The sequence below is a fragment of the Musca domestica genome, unplaced genomic scaffold (genome assembly GCF_030504385.1).
Source record: "Musca domestica strain aabys unplaced genomic scaffold, Musca_domestica.polishedcontigs.V.1.1 29, whole genome shotgun sequence".
In the NCBI taxonomy this organism is placed as follows: Eukaryota; Metazoa; Arthropoda; class Insecta; order Diptera; family Muscidae; genus Musca; species Musca domestica.
In genome coordinates this window covers 878,980-901,353 of record NW_026712296.1, presented here as the reverse complement: position 1 = coordinate 901,353, position 22,374 = coordinate 878,980, and positions in this window count along the sequence as shown.

The following is a 22,374-nucleotide window of genomic DNA, read 5'->3' as shown; positions in this document are numbered from 1 at the left end:
TAAATGTTTTTTGAAGAGTCTTCAAGACCTTGATTTTTAAAAGAATATTTTTTGAAGAGCCTACAAGACGAGGATTTTTAAAGAATATTTTTTAAAGACCCTACATAACACAGATTTTGAAAGAATATTTCTGGAAGAGAATTTTTTTTTTTTTTGAATTTAGAAGAAACTTCGAAAATTTCTCATTCGCAGAAATTCATATTTTGATAAAAAAAAAAACTCGCTGTTGTATTTAAAAAATTTTATGAACTATAATTTATCTTGACCAGGGGTCATTGACCTTTTCTCTCTCTCCCTCTTCCTCTCCCTCTCCTTCTTTCTCTCCATCTCCCTCTTTCTCTCTCTCTCTCTCTGATTCTTTTCCCAGGTGACCCCAGGTCAAGAGGTCATTGACCCCATGTCAAGGACGCCTGAGGTCATCGCCCCATTACAAGGGGTCATTGGTCCCTTCTATACGCAAAAATTCAGGAATTTCTATGAGATACCAAGGTTTACCTTTTCTCGTGGTCAAATTCCTCGGTTTCTTATACTTCCTTTAAAGGCATCCGTTTTGAAAATTGTAGCTTTTTTAAGATAATATTTTTTAATGTGAATAAGTAAAGGGTAATAGAGGAAGAGGGAGAGAGGGAGTGGGAGAGCCAGAGAAAAGACCCCGGTCAAGAGAGAAAGAGAGGAGAGGGAGATAGAAAAAGAGGGTGGGAAAGAGAGAAAAGGAGAGATAAAAAGGGAGGGGAGAGAGATAGGAAGAGGGATAGAGGTAGAGAGAGGAAGACCGTGATCGAGGGATGGAGAGAGAGAGGGAGAGAGATGAAGAGGGAAGAGGGAGGGATAGAGAGGTAGAGCGAGAGAAAATACCCCAGGTCAAGAGAGAGGAGAGGGAGTGGGAGAGAAAAGAAAAGAGGGAGAGATAAAAGAAATGAGAGAGAGAAAGGGAGAGGTAAAAAGGGAAGGAGAGAGAGATAGGAAGAGGGATGGAGGTAGAGAGTGGAAGACCGCGATCGAGGGATTGAGAGAGAGAGAGGAAGTGAGAGAGAAAGAGACGTAGAGTGAGGAAGAGGAAGGGAGAGAAAGAGAGAGGAAGAGAGAGAGGAAGAGAGAGGAAGAGAAAAGGTCAATGACCCCAGGTAAAGGGGTGTTTCGGGTTAATTGTTAACCAAATAGTCAATATCATTCCAAGTAACCTAAATTTGGAATATCCGACCAAATTTTGCCTAGAAGCTAGTACATTAAATTTGGTCAAAATCGGTTCAGATGTAGCTATAGCTCCCATACATATGATTCATCTGATTTGGTGTTTAAGTTCCTCACATTCGCAATATGCACTCCACAACAAAGATATTTGGTACCAGATATGCCTGTGCCAGAAACACCTGTGCCAAATTTTCGCAAGATCGGTTGAGATTTGCATATAGGTCCCATCCGACTTCGGGTTAATTCTGCACCAAATAGACAATATCAGTCCAGATGACCTGAATTTTGGCACATCCGACCGAACTTAGTCTAGAAGCAAGTACATAACATTTTGTGAAAATCGATTTAGATATAGCATTGCACAACAATGATATTTGGTGCCAAATATCTTATAACGCTTATAAATATTTTTGCCAATTTTTATCGAAAGGGCTTAGATTTGGATACAGTTTTCATATATATCCTTAATCCGATTTCAGGTTTATTGTGCAAATAATGGCTAATATTTTGTGCAACTCGGCTCCTATATATATTTTTTAATATAATCCTCTTCTAAGTGAAATCATGCACTCTATAGCAAACTATAACTGCTCTAAAGTCAAACGTTGATATGTGGTATAATCTACTTGAAATAAATTATTTTGTTACGGGAGCTCTAGTAAATATGCACAATGGTGTAGGGTATCATATAGTCGATCCCGCCCGACTTTTGACTTTTTCTTTTTTTTTTTTTTGCTTCCAGCGGCTGATAATAAATTAACACATGTTACGAACACAAATCGTATCTTAAACAAAATATGATATAAGGTGAGTATAGTTTTGGGCGCATTCTTAAATATCCCTTAAGGTATGAAGCCAATTCAATCATATGGTGTTTATTTTAGAAAACTCACCTTTCGCCGGTATAAGTCACCTCAAGAGAGCAAATATAAACATTTTAAAATACAGTGTAATCCATTTAAATGTTACGAATCCACTACACATATTTAGTAGAGCTCCCGTAATAAAAGGATTTATTTGAAGTAGATCATACCCCCAATTAACATTTTGCTTTAGAGCAGTTATAGTTTGGTTTCAGAGGGAACTAATGTATGGGAGGCATATCCAATTCTGAATCGATCTTCACTAAATTTGACGGAGACATTTCAATATTTTATACCAAATAACATTGCTATAGCGTGCATGAGAGATTATATTAAAAATATATATATCGGATGTCCTCAAAATGGAAACGTATGTCTCAAAATTAATTTGGGCTGGTATTAGCCATTATTTGCACAATGAAACTGAAATCGGATTAAGCATATTTAGGACCTATATTCAAAGCCTTAGTCGATCTCGATAAAATTTGGTAAAGGTATTTCCGAACTCTATAAGATATCTGGTACAAAATATGCATATTATGGGGTGCATATTACGAATGTGTGGGACTTAAACATCAAATCGGATGAAACATATTATGGGAGCTATAGCTATATCTGAAGCGATTTTCACTAAATTTGATGTACTAGTTTCAAATATCCAAATCAAAACTGATCTTGACACAAATTGGCAGATGTATTTCTGGGCTGTATCTGATATCTTATGCCAAACATTATTCTTGTGGGGTGCATATTACGAATGCGAGGAACTTAAACACCAAATCGGATGTAACATATATATAGCTATATCTGAACCGATTTTCCCTAAATTTGATGTTCTTGCTCCTAGACTGAATTCGGTTGGATGTGCTAGAATTCAAGTAATTTGGACTTGTATTGGGTATTTGACAGCTATATCTAAATCTGATCGGATTATCACAAATTTCAATAGGGTTCGTCCTTGGACCAAACAAATACTGTTTGGGCAATTTCATCTCAATCGGATAATAAATGTGACCTGCATTTTGTTTACAAGAATACATAGACGGACGGACTGACATGTATAAATCGACTCAGAAGGTGATTCTATGAAGATCCTTAAAAGAAACTATGGGTCTATCTCGCTTCTTTCTCCATGTTACAAACAAATGTACAAAGACAGAATACCCTGTGGTGTAGGGTATAACAAAATATTCGAATAACTGACAGCATTTTACAGATTTTTGACATTGTCTGCTTATTTCTCTTTGCCCTCTATTTTCTCCCAAAAAGTGTATTATTTCAACAATCAGTATGTTATGTATGCATATTTCCGAAACATCAGTTTTTATGCCCTACAACACTATGTGTTGGGGGTATTATAAGTTTGATAGGGCCAAAAAATTATGTAACACCACGAAATATTGGTTTCCAACATAGGAAAGTATATATGGATCTTCATATCTCGCCGAGCTGAGTCGATCTAGCTATGTATGTCCGTCTGTCCATATTAATTTGTAATCACTATACAGATCGCAATTATGGCCCAATCTTCACGAAATGTAGAATGGAGGAGGGCTAGGATCAGAATAGAACTCTATTTCTTTTGAAGATTATCGCATAATATTTAGGGCTTGAATGGACCAAATATTGAAAAATTTTCGGATTTTGCAGCTGCTCTATAGGTCGCAATTATAGACCTATCAAAGCGGAAGTTAGCATGGGGCTAGAGCTTAGGGCTGGGCAGAAACCTTCCAATTTTGATGTTCATCGGGTAATATTTAGTGGGTGAAATAGGCCACAATATTTGTGTTAAATAAAAGTCAAATTTGCCATTAAACCGCGAATATTTTTAATCCCGGCGAAATCACAAATAGACGAAGAGGACAATTCTGACCGTTACGTAGATGACCGTTACGTAGATGCCGATAGTAAATATATCGGTTACATATAGCGAAATATATTCTATGTGTATATACAAAGGAAGGGAATGTTAGTTAGAATGCTTATATCTCAAGAATGGCTGGAGCGATTTTGACAAATTTTGTCAATTCAGAATGCTCTCCTGACATAAAGGAATAAAATCGCATAAAAGGGTATCACTAATGATGTTAATATAGATTTTGTAGTATTTTGTGATATTTTTTTATTTTTTCATATTTTTTATTGCATGCGATTTTTGCAATTTGACTTACAATATTTTGTAATATTATTTCACCTTACAACACAGGTTGGGGATATTATATAAGTACTGCAAATATCGTCCGATCCTCACGAAAATGTTCACAAGGGTAGGGTTGGGCTCAGAAGGGATAGGCCTATTGTAAACTAAAAATGTTCCTGATTTTGCAGCCGTTATAAAGGTCACAAATAGAAACCAAAGGAAATCTTGCATAAAGTTAGAGTTTAGGACAGCGGGTACAATAGTCCACTAATTTTGTGCGAAAAAAATACCATTTTTCCACTTTACCGAAACGCTGAAAATAACTTACAGGCGAAATCCAAAATACACAAAAGGCGAACTTCTGGCTTTTTTATGCCGATTTCGTTGACGAATATAGCCAAATATAGTAGACAAGCAAATCATATGGGTGAGTCTAAATTTGGAGTTACGGAGGGGCTTTTTGCTTTTGGAGATGATTGCAAAATATTTAGCGGTTCAAATTAACCAAAAACAGAAATGTTTTCCGATCACACAATCTCTTCACACATGTGAAGAGAGTTAAGGACAGGGAAGAATTCTAGCATTTTGGAAGACCATCGGATTGTATTTAGCTGTAAAATGGACTAGAACAACTCACATCCCGACGGAGTGCATAAATATTGGGCAAATGTCCCTGGTCAAAATCCTAATTTCAAAAGCGAAATCTTCCAATTTTGATTTGGACATAAGGGGGCTTCTAACATATTGTAGTGTTGTAGGGTATAACATAGTCGGCCCCGCACGACTATAGCCTTGGCTTACTTGTTGTAGATGATCTTGGCTCTCTAAATTCTCAAATGTCAAATTTTTAAATATATTATCATTTTCACAATGGAGACTATAATAAAAAAAACGTTTATTGCGACCACACACATATTCATGTGCCGTAAACACATTCACATTTCAATAGTCAATATTTTAATGGCCGACTTCCCATTGTTATGGGCGAACTTAATATTACCAAGATCACGTTTTTGTTCAATACGTCAATGTCCAATAATATTTGCATTTGTCAGGTTACACTTTCAATCGTTTATTAATCTAAAACAGCTGAAAAAATAGTTTGTGGTTAAACTGTTGTTGTTAATTTATATTAATAAACTCCATAAATTATACATACTAATGATGGTATCAGACAGGAAATAAATCGATAAGACATTTTCATTGCAGGGGAAATAATTGAAGAATAAATAGTGCTGAAACAAGAAAGAGAAAATTCGAAATGGACATTATACTGCATACGATTTATTAGAACAAGCTAAATATACAGCTAAATTTAGCCGGACCGATCATTTAATACCATTCACCATTTGGAAGGGATTTGAAAAATTTCAAAACAGAATGACCTGTGTAGCCAATAATCTGCCAGAGGAGACGGTACCGATTGCCAAATACTAATTTCGAGATTAGACCGTTAAAAAATATGAAAATTGGAAAAATACTGAATAAAGGAAGGTATAGGCAATTTTCTGTAGGAACCTTGAAAGAATTCCGTCGTAAAATGTGACATCAATTATCAAAATACCGAATATGGTTAATTACAGTAATATGGCTATACGAAAATGTGGACCTGTTTAGACAGAGAAGATAGAACATGTTTCCAACACCCCACATCAACTTTAAAATAATTCCGGGAAATACTGTCATTAAAATCATCAAAAAGCCGAATATAGTGAGGTGACTTTGTATTGGGATGATGTTTTTGCCATAGGAGCTAGTAACCATTACGAACTTCAAATACCAAATTTGAAACAATTTATCAAAATACGGAATATCTGAAGGTACCGTACCAAGTCTCGGACCTATTTGAACAGTTCTCTCATGCAAAATCCGTGTCGATTGATTTTAAATTGTGACCTGTAGACCGACTGCAAAATCAGGACATTTTTAATATTTTTTGGTCTATTTGAACCCCTAAATGTACATCTTCAAAAACAATTGGCTTTAATTCCAACCCTGACCATACACCCATGCAACGTTGAGTGCGGATCGAACGATAATTTCGATCTGTATATTATATCCTCAACATATAGTGTTGCGGGGTGTAAAAAAAACTTAGAAAATGTGCAATACAAAATAGTTATCAGATTAAAAAAATCGCATGCGATGAAAATATGACAAAAATAAATTAAAAAAAACCAGACACTGTAATGGTCAGAGGGTGACCCTTTAATGTTTTTGTGATTTGGCCGGTATAAAAATATTTGCGTTTTAGTGGAAATTTTCGTATTTTTTTGACAAAAAAAGTTATGGTTTATTTTACTCGCTAAATATTATCAGATGACCGTCCAGCTCTAAACTATAACTCCATGCAAAATTCCGCTTCGATTAGCCTATAATTGTGGCCTCTAGAGCAACAACAAAATCAGGAAAACTTTATTTTTTTGATCCTTTTCAGTCCCTTAATATTTTTCGATCATATCCAAAAACAATAGGCTTCTATTCTGATTCTTCTCAATTTCGTGAGGATCAGGCCATAATTGCGACCTGTTGCATGGACAGACCGACACTCAGACTCAGAGCAGCGCTTTCCTGTGTACAGGACCAATATTTCGAGGTGTTACCTAATTTTTGGCCCAATCAAACTTACAATATCCCCAACACAGAGTATTGTAGGGTATAAAAATGTCATCAATTTTTGGTTTGCAAATTTAGCAAAAAATTTTCAAAATTTTCCAGTCTGAACTCATGAAAATTCCAAGTGTATTTAATAGTACTTGGTGTGTAGATCAAGGAAGGAAGGAACTTGAAAAATTCCGTCGAAAAATACCGCTCAAATGAAAACCTTCATATGGGGGTTATATGAAGACGTGGTGCTGGATATGTAATTTTTTGTCATAGGTTGTAGTAACGATTCCGAACTTCAATTTCGAAATTCGAAAAAATTCGAGTGAGTAGTGTTGCCAATATCATAAAAAAATCGAATAAAGGGAGGTACCGTTGTATGGGGGCTATACTAAGACGTGGAAGAGCATACACAATATCCGTCATGGGTTATGGACACTACCCATTACGAAATTCAAATACTAAATTTGACTCAATTCCGGGGAAAAACTTTGCGAAAATCCTGGAAATACCGAATATTCTCGGGGTAACGTTATATGGGTGCTACACTAAAACGAAGACCTATGCAGACAATTTTCTTCCAGGAGGTAAAGTACTCAGGAGGAACTCCTTGTGTAGAACTTCAGACAATGCTATTGAAAAATGTTTTAGTCACATTTTCATCAAAATACAGAATGTCAGGAGTTACAGTTATATGGAGGATATACGATATCGTGGACCTATATAGACAATTATCTTTCAGGGGGTAAAGTACTCAGAGAGAACTTCTTGTGTGGATTTTAAGCCTATTCCATTGAAAAATGGGGGGCTCCGTTATATGGGGGCTATTTAATATATGTTGGACCGATATAGCTAATCTTCGAACATGACCTGCCTCCACTATGTATGGTGGAGGGTATAAAAAATGAGTGAAATTGATTCACTTCTTGCCACAGTCGCCATTTTATGCTTTTGTCATAAGTTTCATTTTCATTTCGTCAAATATTGGTATTTTGGATTATTATATTGTAGAAGTGCTACTATCAAAAATTTTCCACAAAAATCCTCCTGATTTTAGTTATTGCGATTGTTAAATATGATAAATTTTCCAATAAATTTTGTATTTTAGTCTCTTTAAGAGTAGAAATTAGAAATTTCGGAATATCCTCCATATCAGGGTAAGTCTTAAGTTCACGTTCCCAACCTATTTGGAATGGTGGCAACTTCTTAGTCGAGCTGTTGGTATTAGGTTTTCGATTCGCAGATTAATTTTTAAAATTATACCCCTTTATAAGTACAACATTATTTTGGAGGTCTTTATACTATACTTGTATTATTAATCAGGGTTAAGCCTATTATGAAACAACAAAATATCTAGGGTGCATTTACTAGAATACTATTCAAAATATATAGACAAATTTGAGAACAATTACAAACGTTGTTAACCTTTACTTTGTGAAAAATAATATAAATTTTGTGAAATATAACAAATGAAACGTGTTTTTACAAGTAGGGAAGCCCCATCAAAAATAAGATCCAACTCATATGTTAGTTTACGATTGCTAAATAAATTATATGTTAAGAACTTAATCGATTACTTCACAATAGGTGCCTCCATTTAGTAACGATTACCATTAATTATCGCAAAATAAAAATCTCAAATCATAAACAATGACCAATGTTTTGGTTATTTTTATGATTTGATAATCAAATTTTGTGTCATGATTGTTGTTATTGTTATAAAGTTTTCAATTATTGAGATTAGTTTGAACACACACACATGGAATGTGATTATCGGTTGCATATGATAATCAATTGAGTTAAAGGTTAGTAAGTTTATAAATAATGATTGCGAAGCCAATTATCATGGAGGTTGGGTTTTTCGGAAAAAACTAACAACGATTGAAGTGGAACGACCATTTCACTATAATTTATAATTTTTTGAAATTTAAATATCAGATATTTACGCATTGTTACACTGTGCTACAAAATTACATTTTTTCAATAATAACAAGAAAATTCAGCAGATTATGAGAATAGAGCTGAAGAGAGAGGGAGAGAAGTGTAACGAGATTTAGAAATCACAAAGTGACCAAAATAGAGGTATATGACGTCTTCGGCAATCTAAAAAAGTTTTATATGAAATAACTGACTGAGAATCAACGCCCAGATGAAACGACTGAATCTTCAAATTTTGCACGAGGTTCAGTCTAAATGCGTAGGTGTGTGATAAGACTGGGTTTTTGGAAATTCATACTGAAAGGTTACGAAAAGTACTAAAAATTAAAAACTTTTAATTGAACAAACGAAGGAGTCGGGATTCTAAAATTTAGAATGAGATTCACTGATAGAGTCCAATATAGATGTACTCGTAGCAAAGGGTTTTTTGAAATTTAAACTTAAAGGTTACGAAAAGTTCTAAAATTTGTTATTATCTGAACAGATAGAGCTAAAAATTTGAATTTTAGTATTAGAATCCAATTTGGAAAGTAAGTTTGATATATGAAGGTGGTGGGTTGGAAATGTGTACTAAGTGTCCGAATTGACCTAAATGGTACTAAATTTGGAACAGTTTGTTTTAGGGTAAACGGATGAAGTTGGAATTTTGAATTTTTGTACTGGGGTTCCTGTTGGTGGTAGGTTTGCAATAAAGAGGTATGTTTGGAAATGTGTACGACAAGTGCACGAGAAGTACTGTATTTGATACAATTTGCTATTGGGTGAACAAAAACTGCTTGAAATCTGAATTTAGATATTTAGATAACTGACATATGGAGGGTCTTGCAAGTGTGTACTAAAATTATACGAAAAGTACAACATATTATTAAATTCGGTATTAGTATCCAGAATTTAATTATAGACAACTTGAAATAGTTTTGTATAGAAAAAAAATTATGTGCAATGCTCTTATAAATATCCTCCTCGGTAAACTTCAAAATAAAAGATTTTGAAGACTTTTTGGTGTAAAATGTAAACATTTTTCTATTATTCTTTCCGAAAAAGGAAAATAACTTTGGATATTTGTTCGAAATGTGGCCAAAAACTCTTTTAAAACGATATCATACCAAGACAAAACATTTTACACATTTTAATACCCTTCACGTAAGTATGGAGGGTATATTAAATTTGTCATTCCGTTTGTAAGACCTCGAAATGTATATGTTGGACCCCCTAAATTATATATATTCTTGATCAGCATAAAATTCTATGTTTTCCTCTAGCTTCCGAAGGAAATAAAATAGGTTAATAAAATACTACTTAAATGTATATTATGATAAGTGGCCATGTTGGCCCACGCCTTCGTATGGCCCCCATATAATGGTATCTACCTTTTTTCGGTGATTTATTCATCTACATCTGCATAAGTATTTGAAGCATTTGAAGTTCATAATGGATACTAAAGCCTGTGATAGAAAATTGTCTGTGCTGGTCCACGTCTTCGTATAGCCCCTATATAACGGTACCTCCCCATCTTACAGCTTTTTTTACTTACAGTTTTTTAATTTGTTTGTCATAAAATTCTTCTATGCCAGAAGGCATCATAAGTCTAAATCCTACCTACATTTTAAGGTTAGGGCCGAACTTTATCTTAATTTTTAATATTTGTTCGGATTTCAAGGAGATTCCCTCAAATTAAAAAAGAAAACAAATAATTGATAAATAAACCAGTAAAGAAAGTCCTAAAGTCGGGCGGGGCCGATTTTGTGATACCCTACACCACTTTGCTAATTTAGTTGAGCTCCAATTAATAATTAAAAGTTTTTATGGGAGAATTCAATCATACACGCTATGATAATTATAATTTAAAATTCAAAGGACTAAATATGCCGAAGCATTTGTATCTTTTAAATTCGGACTTGTATTGCCCATTTGGTGCGAAATTGATTTGAAATCGGATAAAAATATATATGGGAACTATATCCAAATCTGAACCGATCTCGATAAAATTTGGCAAAGATATTTCTGAGCTGTATTTGATATATTTCCCTGAATATCGTTGTTTTACGGAGTGCATATTACGGCTGTGGGTAACAAATAAAATAAATCGGATGAACAATATATATGGGAGCTATAACTCTATCTGAACCGATCTTCACCAAATTTGGCATACTACCTTCTAGACTGTGCCAAATTCCATCCCATTTGGACAAATATTAGACGTTTGGTGCACAATAAATGGTAAATCGGACGAAGTTATATATGGGAGCTATATCCAAATCTGAACCGATCTCGATAAAATTTAGCAAAGGTATTTCTGAGCTGCATTTTATATATTTCCCTAAATATTGTTGTTACAGAGTGCATATTACGGCTGCGGAGGACAAAAATAACAAATCGGATGAACAATATATATGGAAACTATAGCTATATCTGAACCGATTTCGATAAAATTTGGCATACTTATTTTCAGGCCTAATGTGGTTGTATGTGCAAAATTCCATACTATTCGGGCTGATATTACACGTTTGGTGCACAATAAAAGGCAAATCGGACGAAGATATATATGGGAGCTATATCTAAATTTTTACCGATTATCTCCAATTTCAATAGGCGTCCTTGGGCCAAACAAATGTTGTTTGCAAAATTTCATCTCAATCGGATAATAAATGCGACCTGCATTTTGTTCACAAGAATACATGGACAGACGGACGGACGGACGGACAGACGGACTGACATGCATAAATCAACTCAGAAAGTGATTCTATGCAGATCATCAAAAGGAACTATGGGTCTATCTCGTTTCCTTTTGCCTGTTACAAACAAATGCACAAAGACATAATACCCTGACCACCTTGTGGTGTAGGGTATAAAAAGATTAAGTAAGGAAAGCTCAAAAGTCGGGCGGGGCCGACTATATGATACCCTACACCACTATGCATATTTAGTAGAGCTCTCGTAAAGAGGTTTATACAGGGCATTTCAGAGCTCTATGAGATATTTGGTACAAAATCAAAATCTATCTAATTCTATCGTGCATTTTACGAACTATAGCTATCTCTGAATCGGGTTTCTCCAAATTTGACGTATTAGCTTCTAGACTGAATTCGGACTTATGTACGAAAATTCAGGTGATTTGGGCGATATTGACCATTTAGTGCACATTTAACCCGAAATCTGAACCGATTTCGATAAAATTTAAAACAGCTATCCCTGTGCTCCATCTAATACCTGGTACCAAATATCACGGTTGTAGAGTGAATATTACGAATGTATGGGACTAAAACTCTAAATCGGATGAAACATATATATGATTGCTATATCCATATCTGAACCGATTTTCACTAAATTTGATACACTTGCTTCTAGGCTGAATTTGGTCCGATGTACTAAAATTCAGTCCATTTGGACTTATATTGGCCATTTGGTGCACAATTAACCCGAAATCGGATGAAGATATATATATGGGAGCTATATCCAAATCTGAACCGATTTCGATAAAATTACAAACAGCTATTTCTGGGCTGTATCTTATATCTGGTACCAAATATCATTCTTGTGGAGTGCATATAACGAATGTGAGAGGCTTAAACACCAAATCGGATGAAAGATATATATGGGAGCTATAGCTATATCTGAACCGATTTTCTCCAAATTTGATATACTTGCTTCTAGGCCGAACTCGGTTGGGTGTGCCAAAATTCAGGTAATTTGGACTGATAGTGGACATTTGGTGCACATTTAACCCGAAATCGGATGAAGATATATATGGGAGCTATAGCTGTTTCTGAACCGATTTTCTCCAAATTTGTTGTATTTGCTTTAAGGCTAATCTCGGTCACATGTGCCAAAATTCGGGCCATTTGGGCTGATATTGGCCATTTGGTGGTCAATTAACCCGAAATCGGATGAAGATATATATGGGAGCTATATCCAAATCTGAACCGATTTCGATAAAATTTAAAACAGCTATTCCTGTGCTCCATCTAATACCTGGTACCAAATATCACGGTTGTGGAGTGAATATTACGAAGGTAAGGGACTAAAACACTAAATCGGATGAAAGATATATATGGGAGCTATAGCTATATCTGAACCGATTTTCTCCAAATTTGATATACTTGCTTCTAGGCCGAACTCGGTTGGGTGTGCCAAAATTCAGGTGATTTGGACTGATAGTGGATATTTGGTGCACATTTAACCCGAAATCGGATGAAGATATATATGGGAGCTATATCTAAATTTGATCCGATTCTTACCAATTTCAATAGGGTTCGTCCTTGGGCCAAAAAAATATTGTTTGGAAAATTTCATCTCAATCGGATAATAAATGCGACCTGCATTTTGTTCACAAGAATACATGGACAGACGGACGGACGGACGGACGGACGGACAGACGGACTGACATGCATAAATCGACTCAGAAAGTGATTCTATGAAGGTTCTCAAAAGTAACTATGGGTCTATCTCGTTTCCTTCTCCATGTTACAAACAATGCACAAAGACATAATACCCTTACCACTATGTGGTGTAGGGTATAAAAATGAAATAACAGTGGTTTATAGCATACAACTAGCATCCGATTTGGATGAGTCGCATTGCTATTACATTGTGGAACAAAATCCATGGTAGAATTAAAGAACAAAACAAAATATAATAAAATGTGTCCATCGCACTTGCATCTGAATCGGATGCCTTTGTATTGTTTTGTAAAGTTTTTTTTTTGTGTGTTGTTGTTATTCATTTTTGATGCTTCTTTCTATTTAAATGCAAAATTTTATTCTGTGAAGTGTTTTTGAAAGTGCAAGTTGTGAATATTGAAAAAAAGTTAATAAAATAAAATAAATTAATAAAATAAGAATATAGTAAGTGTTGTGTGTTAAATAAGTTAAATAAAATGTTAGGATTCAGTAGGAGAAATTTAAGACGATCAAAGAAAGTGGAAGCAGACAATTTAAAAAGAAATGCACAATTGAGGACGGACTGTTGGGAAACAATGATATTGTACTAAATGAGCAGATTCCATGCATGCCAAAATTGTAGAAGATTTTGGAAAATATGTAAGAATATTAAAAAATCTCCGTTAGAATCCATTACTAATTTAATTTTTTTCAGGTTAGTATCATAAAAATTATAATTGCACCAGATGGCCTTATTAAAAACTTCGGCAAGATTAATGACATTTGTATAATATTATCTTACAACTATGATGGTACCCGAAATAAAAAGGCGTTTAAGGAATTTAAACTTTTATGAAAAAATGTTCTATATTTTCTATCCTTATTTCAGAAGCTGTCCGATGTGAAGGATTCAATAAACAGGATTACTCCAAAAAATTAGAAATTGTTTCAAATTAAGGCCAGACACTTCCGAACAATGTCCTACAATAAAAAAAAAACAGGAAAAATTTATTTTCTTTCTTTAGTTTAAGCTTTGTTTCCTCCCACGTCTTTTTAATAACTTTTATGAATTTCTTTTTTATGCATTATTTCTAATTATAATAAGAATATTTTATTGTTGAAAAACTGTTCTATAATACGAATATTTTAATAAAAAAACAGCTGAAATTTAAGTTCCACAATCTAAAATGTTGATGGAATTGGACCCATCCAACCTTCGCTTACAATGTTGATAGATTTCGGACCCATCCAACATTCGCTTACATTGTCGGTCGATTTCGGACCCATCCAACATTCGCTTACATTGTCGGTAGATTTCGGACTCGTCTGACGGCCTAGGCCATCGCTGTGTAAATGTAAGTAGAAATTGTATACAGGCTTTGGATGGGTCGCACCTACATTGTCATTGGTCTCAGATGGAAGATGTATGTGCTAAAAAATCCGCTGGGGTTCCACACTTCAGAGTGCAGTTGTTTTTTGTTCTTGTTCTGCATACTCTCTCTCTCAAGTAAAGAGCTAACGCCAACTCAAAATCTTAGTACATTTATCTATTATTATTATTTTTATGTTCTTATTCAAAGATATCGAGAGGAAATTATTATTAGAGAACAATAAATGCCGACAAAATGTTCAAATAAATTGCTTGCAAAGATAAATGTCTGGAAATAAGTTAATTTCCATTCAACTAATTAATATCTAGAAATGTGTTTGGAATTAATTGGGTTTTGGGATATTTTAAATTACGCCGTGCGAAAGGAGTATAATTAAAACAACGCAATGGGCCATATTTATTTGTCTGCATTAAGAAAGGAAATAAAATTTAATAAAAGTTAAAAACACTTGCTTAAATTTAAAAAAGAGAAAATAATTATTAAAAAATATGAAAATATCGTCATTTGTTCATAAATGTAATGTAATTCTAATTTTGTATAGTAAGGCGTTTCAAAGTGTTGTAAATATAATGAAACTAACTAACTTACTATAACTCTGAAAAAAAAAAAAAACTTAAGAAAATGCCATAACTACCGAAGAGAAACCTTACATTCTTCCGAGACTCATTGGATCTGTATTTCAATCCATGTTAAGTTAAGTTAAGATTTTGTATGCACATACCTATTGATCGGTTAGAGATACAGTCTTAAAATTTGGAATAAATAAATTTGTCAAATTATATGGAAACCGATACAAATTTGGATACAGCTTCCATATATATTTTTGGCCAATTTCGAGTATTTGATGCACCAAGCACCCTATGGGTTTTTGTTCTATGAAACATGAAAAATATTTTCTTTATAAAATTTTACATTTGACATGAACTTTTTCATTCCATGTTCCAATATCTTGAGAGATTTGTTTATTCCAGTCAATTTGATTTTAGACCTATATATGCGGTACCATACATTGATGATGTTGTAGGGTATTGGATGATTGGCCCCGCCCGTCTAATTCATTGCTTACTTGTTATACCCTAAACCACATAGTGGTTAGGGTATTATGTCTTTGTGTATTTGTTTGTAACATGGAGAAGGAAGCGAGATAGACTCATAGTTACTTTTGAGGATCTGCATAGAATCACTTTCTGAGTTGATTTATGCATGTCAGTCCGTCCGTCCGTCTGTCCATGTATTCTTGTGAACAAAATGCAGGTCGCATTTATTATCCGATTGAGATGAAATTTTCAAAACAACATTTGTTTGGCCCAAGGACGAACCCTATTGAAATTGGAGATAATCGGTAAAAATTTAGATATAGCTCCCATATATATCTTCGTACGAATTGCCTTTGCGAAATAGTATGGAATTTTGCACGTACGATCAGATTGGACCTGAAAATAAGTATGACAAATTTGATCGATCTCGGTTCAGATATAGCTATAGCTCCCAAATATATTGTTCATCCGATTCGTTATTTTACATTTGCTAAATGTTATCGAGATCGGTTCACAGTTTGATATAGCTCCCATATATATATCTTCGTACGAATTGCCTTTTATTGTTCACCAAACGTGTAATATCAGCCCGAATAGTATGGCATTTTGCACTTACGATCAGATTGGACCTGAAAATAAGTATGTCAAATTTAATCGAAATCGGTTCAGATATAGCTATAGCTCCCATATAGATTGTTTATCCCATTTGTTATATTTGTCCTCCGCAGCCGTAATATGCACTCTATAACAACAATATTTGGGAAAATATATCAAATACAGCTCAGAAATACATTTGCTAAATTTTATCTTTTTGGCACTTACGATCGAATTGAGTATAGAAGCTAGTATATCAAATTTGGTGAAGATCGATTCAGATATAGCTATAGCTCCCATATATACTGTTCATCCGATTTGTCATATTTTTTACCCACAGCCGTAATATGCACTCCGTAACATCGATATTTAGGGAAATATATCAAATATAGCTCAGAAATATCTTTGCTAAATTTTATCGAGATCGCTTCCGATTTGGATATAGCTCCCATATATATTTTTATCCGATTTCAAATTAATTGTGCACCAAATGGGCAATACAAGTCCGAATTTAAAAGATACAAATGCTTCACCATATTTAGTCCTTTGAACTTTAAATAATAATTATAATCATAGCGTGAATGAATAAATTCTCCCATAAAAACTTTTAATTGTTATGCGCAGCTCTACTAAATTAGCGAAGTGGTGTAGGGTATCATAAAGTCGGCCCCGCCCAACTTTAAGACTTTCTTTACTGGTTTTTCTTTATTTTTGTGTTTCAGCTCGAAAAGCTTCAACAAATATTTGGAATAGAACAGAAGCAAAATATAATTAAAGCTGTGTAAATAAGTGTATAAATAAGATGTTAAGTATACGCATCAACTTGCTCAAATACGTCGTACAGTTGATTTCTTAAACAAAGGCAGTCTATTAAAACAAAAACAAATAAGAAACCAACAAAATGCAAAAATGAAATAAATCCATAATTTTCTAAAAAAAATAATATAATTATTTAAGCTCGATAAAGCTACTGGAAGGAATCAGTCGGTTTGCCTATACCAGCATATACCCAGCATAGGTCAAGGCGATTTTCACTAACAAACTAAATTATTTCGTGTCTAAAAATATTTGTTTATCTCCAAATAGGCAAGTCTTAAAACTTCCAAACATTCTGAATTCTGAAATTAATTTTCTGATTTATTTCCCATTACTCTTTACAAATCTTACTCTCTTAGAAAACATCGAACTAGTCAAGTAAGAGTAGTTCAAGCAAATCACGAATTTATTTCCATTCGATTCACACAATGTATGCACAAGTTCAATGATCAAAATATGAATTGCTATATTAGTACGAATGTATATCTGTAGATACATATGTACATACTTGTATGTGTACCTTGTCGGGCAATCCATAATTATTTTATTGTTTATCATAATAAATTTACAGTACTGTGGTTAAAATTGTTTTCCATATCATTTCTTATCGATTTTATTATTAAATGAATAGATGTGATTTCAAATAAACTGCGATTGAAATGTGATTTTAATGAAAATCAGACATATTCTGCGACATACATACAAATTGCATTACAAAATGTGACTCACAATAGTGTTTAACTAATCCATTAAAAAAATATTAGACTTTAGAACATGGTGTCATTGTCTGCAAATCTAATCTATCAACTAATCTTCCAATTATGAAACACATGGTTAAACCAGCAAAGGAAAGGGAAAAAGTCGGTTGGGAGAGACTATGTGATATCCTACACTACTACGACGATTATCGTTTTTGAATGCGTATTACGAATTTAATTTAAACTCCGCAACTTTGATATCAGATGAAACCAATTTATGGGAACTATATATTAATCTGAACAGATTTTCCTTAAATTGGTCGGAGGTATTTTTATGTTCCATGAGACCACTCCAACCAAATAATATTTAAAAAAATTAAATTCGAGTATAATTTACATTCGAATCTGAACTGAATTCGAAAAATGCTGCAAATGAATTTTCAGGCATTCTTATAGGGTAAAACATACCATTTATAAACCCCATATGTCAAATCGGATGTTTTATGAGGGCCAAACAAATGAACTGTGTAGGATTGGTTTCAATTGGACCATAAAATATATGGACATGAACTATAAGTCCTTGTCGTTTCCTTTTCCAAGATACAAACAAATGCACAACTGTCATAGTACCCAGGTAGTACCCATTATGAACTCCAGATTATTAAAAATTAAAACAATTCCGCGAGAAGCTGTGAATAGGGAGAAAATGTGTAATAAGAAATACAAAAATATGAAAATTTGTTTAATTAATTTAATTCAAAATTTTTAAATATTAGGCTAAAATCATAAAAATGCCAAATATTGTGAGAATAAGTTATATGCGGGCAAAAATCTTCTAAATCAACAAAATTTCGAACATCGATCCATAACTATGACCTCTATATGCAGTTCTTTGCAAGGAAGTATTTGTACCCTCCACAATTCTATGGAGGGAATATTAGCTTTGTCATTTCTTTTGTAACTCCTCGTAATATTCATAATAGACCCTACAAAATATAAATATTCTGGATCAGTGTAAAATTCTAAGACGATCTAGCGATGTTCGTCTGCCTGTCTGTAGGTTTTAATCACGCTATCTTTCGAACGAATTGAGATAGAAAGCTAAAATTTTGCATAAATGCATAGTTTAGTAATAGGCAGGTCAAGTTCGTAAATGGGCCGTTTTCATGTAGCCCTCATCTAATGGTACCTTCCGATATTCGGTATTTTCATGATTTTAGCGACATTATTTACCAGAATTATATCAAATTTCATATTTAAAGTTCGTAGTTTGTACTACAGCCTATGACAAAAATTGTCGTATGCAGGTCCACGTCTTCGTGTATCCCCCATATGACGATACCTCCCGATATTCGGTATTTTAATAATTTTAGCGACATTATTCACTGGAACTGTTTAAAATTTCATATTTAAAGTCCGCAATGGGTACTACAGCCTATGACAAAAAAATTCGTATGTAGGTTCACGTTTTCGGAATTTTATTTGAAATTTTCAAGTTCCTTCTAAATGATGGAGGGCCCGGATTTAGCTGCTTTTTTAATTGTTCTATTTTTGGAAAGAATTTTAGGAAAATGTTTATTTTTTACCCTTCACCTAATGGCCAATTTAGTACCACTTAGTACTTTTCGAACAATTATAGAACGCATTTCAAAAACACCACACAAATCTTAAACACAGATACTGATACAGATATCAAATTTCAGAATTTGATCTCTATTCCTTTACCCAATACCAAAATTAGTACCATTTAGTACTTTTCATTCAGTTATTGTAAACATTTCTGAAATCACCTCTATATGTCCGAATTTTAGATTCCAAGCACTATCTGTTCACCCAATACCAAAGTTACCAAAGTCACCAGTGGTACATATTTTCCAAAACCACCTCTTTATTAGAAACTCACCACCAACAGTGACCTAAATATCAAACTTAAAAATTCTATCTTCATCTGTCCACCCTAAAGCAAAGAGTACAGTTCTCCCACTTAGTACACATTTTCAAAACTACCTTCATTTATCAAACATACTTTCCAACCTTGATTGTCATACCAAGTTTTTAGCATCTATCCTGCACTCCATCAGGGATTCCCTTTCCAGATTTCAGAGTTTCACCTCAATCCGTTTGTCCAATGCAAAGTACTACATTTTTAGTACTCTTAGTAAGAATTTCCAAAAACCCAACCTTATCACACGCCTAAGTTCAGTCGTTGCCTCTGGCGGATGATTCTCGGTCAGTCAGTCAGTGATTTATGTCACTACTCTTTTGTATAAATATAGATTTTGGGGTCCATATGAATATTCCGAGGATTTACAAAAATAATGATACATTTAGTATTCCTCCTATAGTATTTTGGGGGTATAAAAACCTACAGGAAACTATTTTCTTGATACTCGCCTTTATAAATTTAAGTGTAGCAATCTAAGGGTTTACCAAAAAATTGTTTACGCTCTCCCCCCTTATCAATGTGATTAGCATTCGAATAGCGTATTGGGGAAACAATTTTTTTGAAACACTGTGCCATCTTCGTTCGCTTTGCATAAAATTAAGATTCTTGAAACGAACAAAAGTATGCCAACTTTTGCACCAATTGAATTTCATTGAAGACGAAAATAGAATCAACAAAAAATGTCAAATAAAATACAACAGCTGCCAAGAAAAGACATTTGGTCGAAGGCGGTACATTGATTCCCCCAAAACAGCAACACATGTACGCACATCTCATCGTAAATACCACCTGTAATGTAAACAAGGCAATTAAAGAGGCGTTACTTGCAATTGAGTCGACTGATATTTACCCCTATACAATAACATTCAAAATTCCATAGTACTTCGTCTCTCAATCTGTCGTAAGTTCGCTTGAGCTAAAAAGGCTTGTGGTAGAAACTAAGATTATGCACAAAGCAGTCGTTTGTTGTTTATAATGAGAAAATAAAGTGTAGTAGGGTATTAAAACTTTTCATTTTCTCTTTCTACAAAATGCCTGATTATTTGGTTAGGTGTGAGACACTTTTTACGTATACCCTAGAAGTGAGATAGACCCACAGTAACTTTTTATCTTCATAGAATCACTTTCCGATTTATGCATGTCAGTAAGTCTGTCCGTATGTCCATCCCTGTATTTTTGTGAACAAAATGCAGGTCGCATTTATTATCAATATTTGTTTGGTCAAAGGACGAACCATATTGAAATTGGTGAGAATCGGTTCAAATATAGATATGGCTACCATACCGTTATCCAATTTAAGGTTCATTTTCCCCAAATGGCTAATATCAGCCCAAATGAACTGAATTGTCCACTTCCGACCGTATTCAGCCTAGAAACAAGTACTTCAGATTTGAAAAATCAGAAAATCAGCTCAAATATAGCTCCTAAATATATTTTTCATCCGATTTGGATGCGTCACATACGTAATATTCACCACCCAACAATGATATTTGGTACCAGATATACCAGATATCGATACAGCTCGAAAATACCTCTGCCAAATTTTGTCAAGATCGGTTCAGATTTGGATCTAGCTCCCATAAATATCTTCAACCGATTTGATGTTTATTGTGCACCAAATGTTCAATATCCTTCTAATAACATGAATTTTGGTACATCCGACCGAATTCAGCCTAGAAGCAAGTGCATCGGTTTGGTGAAAATTTGTTCAGATATAGCTTTAGCTCTCATATGTATGTTTCATCCGATTTGGTCTTTAAGTCCCTCATATTGGTAATACGCATTCGACAATGATATTTGATGCTGGATATATTATAGAGCTCGGATATATCTTTATCAAATTTTATCAAGATCGGCTAAGATTTGAATATAGCTCCCATAAATATACTTAATCCGATTTCCGATTTTATGCAAATAGTGGCTGATATCAGCCCAAATGGTGTGAATTTCGGGACGTACGTTTCCATTTGGTGGAACTCTGATCCGACATATTTTTTAATCTGTTATTTGAAAGAAAAGATCTCCGTCAAATTTAGTGAAAATCGATTTAGAATTAGATATGCCTTCCATATATTAGTTCCCTTGGAAATCAAATTAAAACAGCACTAAAGCCAAAGGTTGATAGGTGGTAGGATCTACTTCAAAATAAATTCTTTTGTTAAGGGAGCTCTACATAATATGCATTTCCGTCACAGCACATTGTCGTGCTCGCCCGACTTTTGACTTTTCCTTACTCGTTTTTGATATCATAAATTGAAGCTCTACAAAATATGCATAGCTGTGTAGGGTATCACATAGTCGGCCCCGCCCGATTTTTGACTTTTCCTTACTGGTTTAATTTACGACAGACTTCTTCAAAAGCATCCCCATTTTATGTAATGTGATATATAAAATCATCTTCGCAAACGATTTTTATGAAAGTTCAATGGTTTGGAACAGTCGTCTTATTATTTTTCTTTAGTTGAAGGCCCTGTCGTATTTTCAACTGCTACGATTTCGTATTCATAGGAGTTACAGGTTTTGGTATATAGTTGATACAACTGTAACCAAAAGTATTAAAGATTTTAAAACCATGTATATTTGCAGAGACAAACTCATAATTCTAAGGCATACTGGTAATGCAGAAGATATAGATGGTGGAGAAAAATAACTAAAGTGGCGCCCAAATGTTTGGTGGAAAGTACAATTGATACCAAAATAGTACTCCTTAAATGTTTTGAATATGTACTTAAGAATAATATTAGATTATGTCATTTAGAAGCACTTAAGTGTTATTGA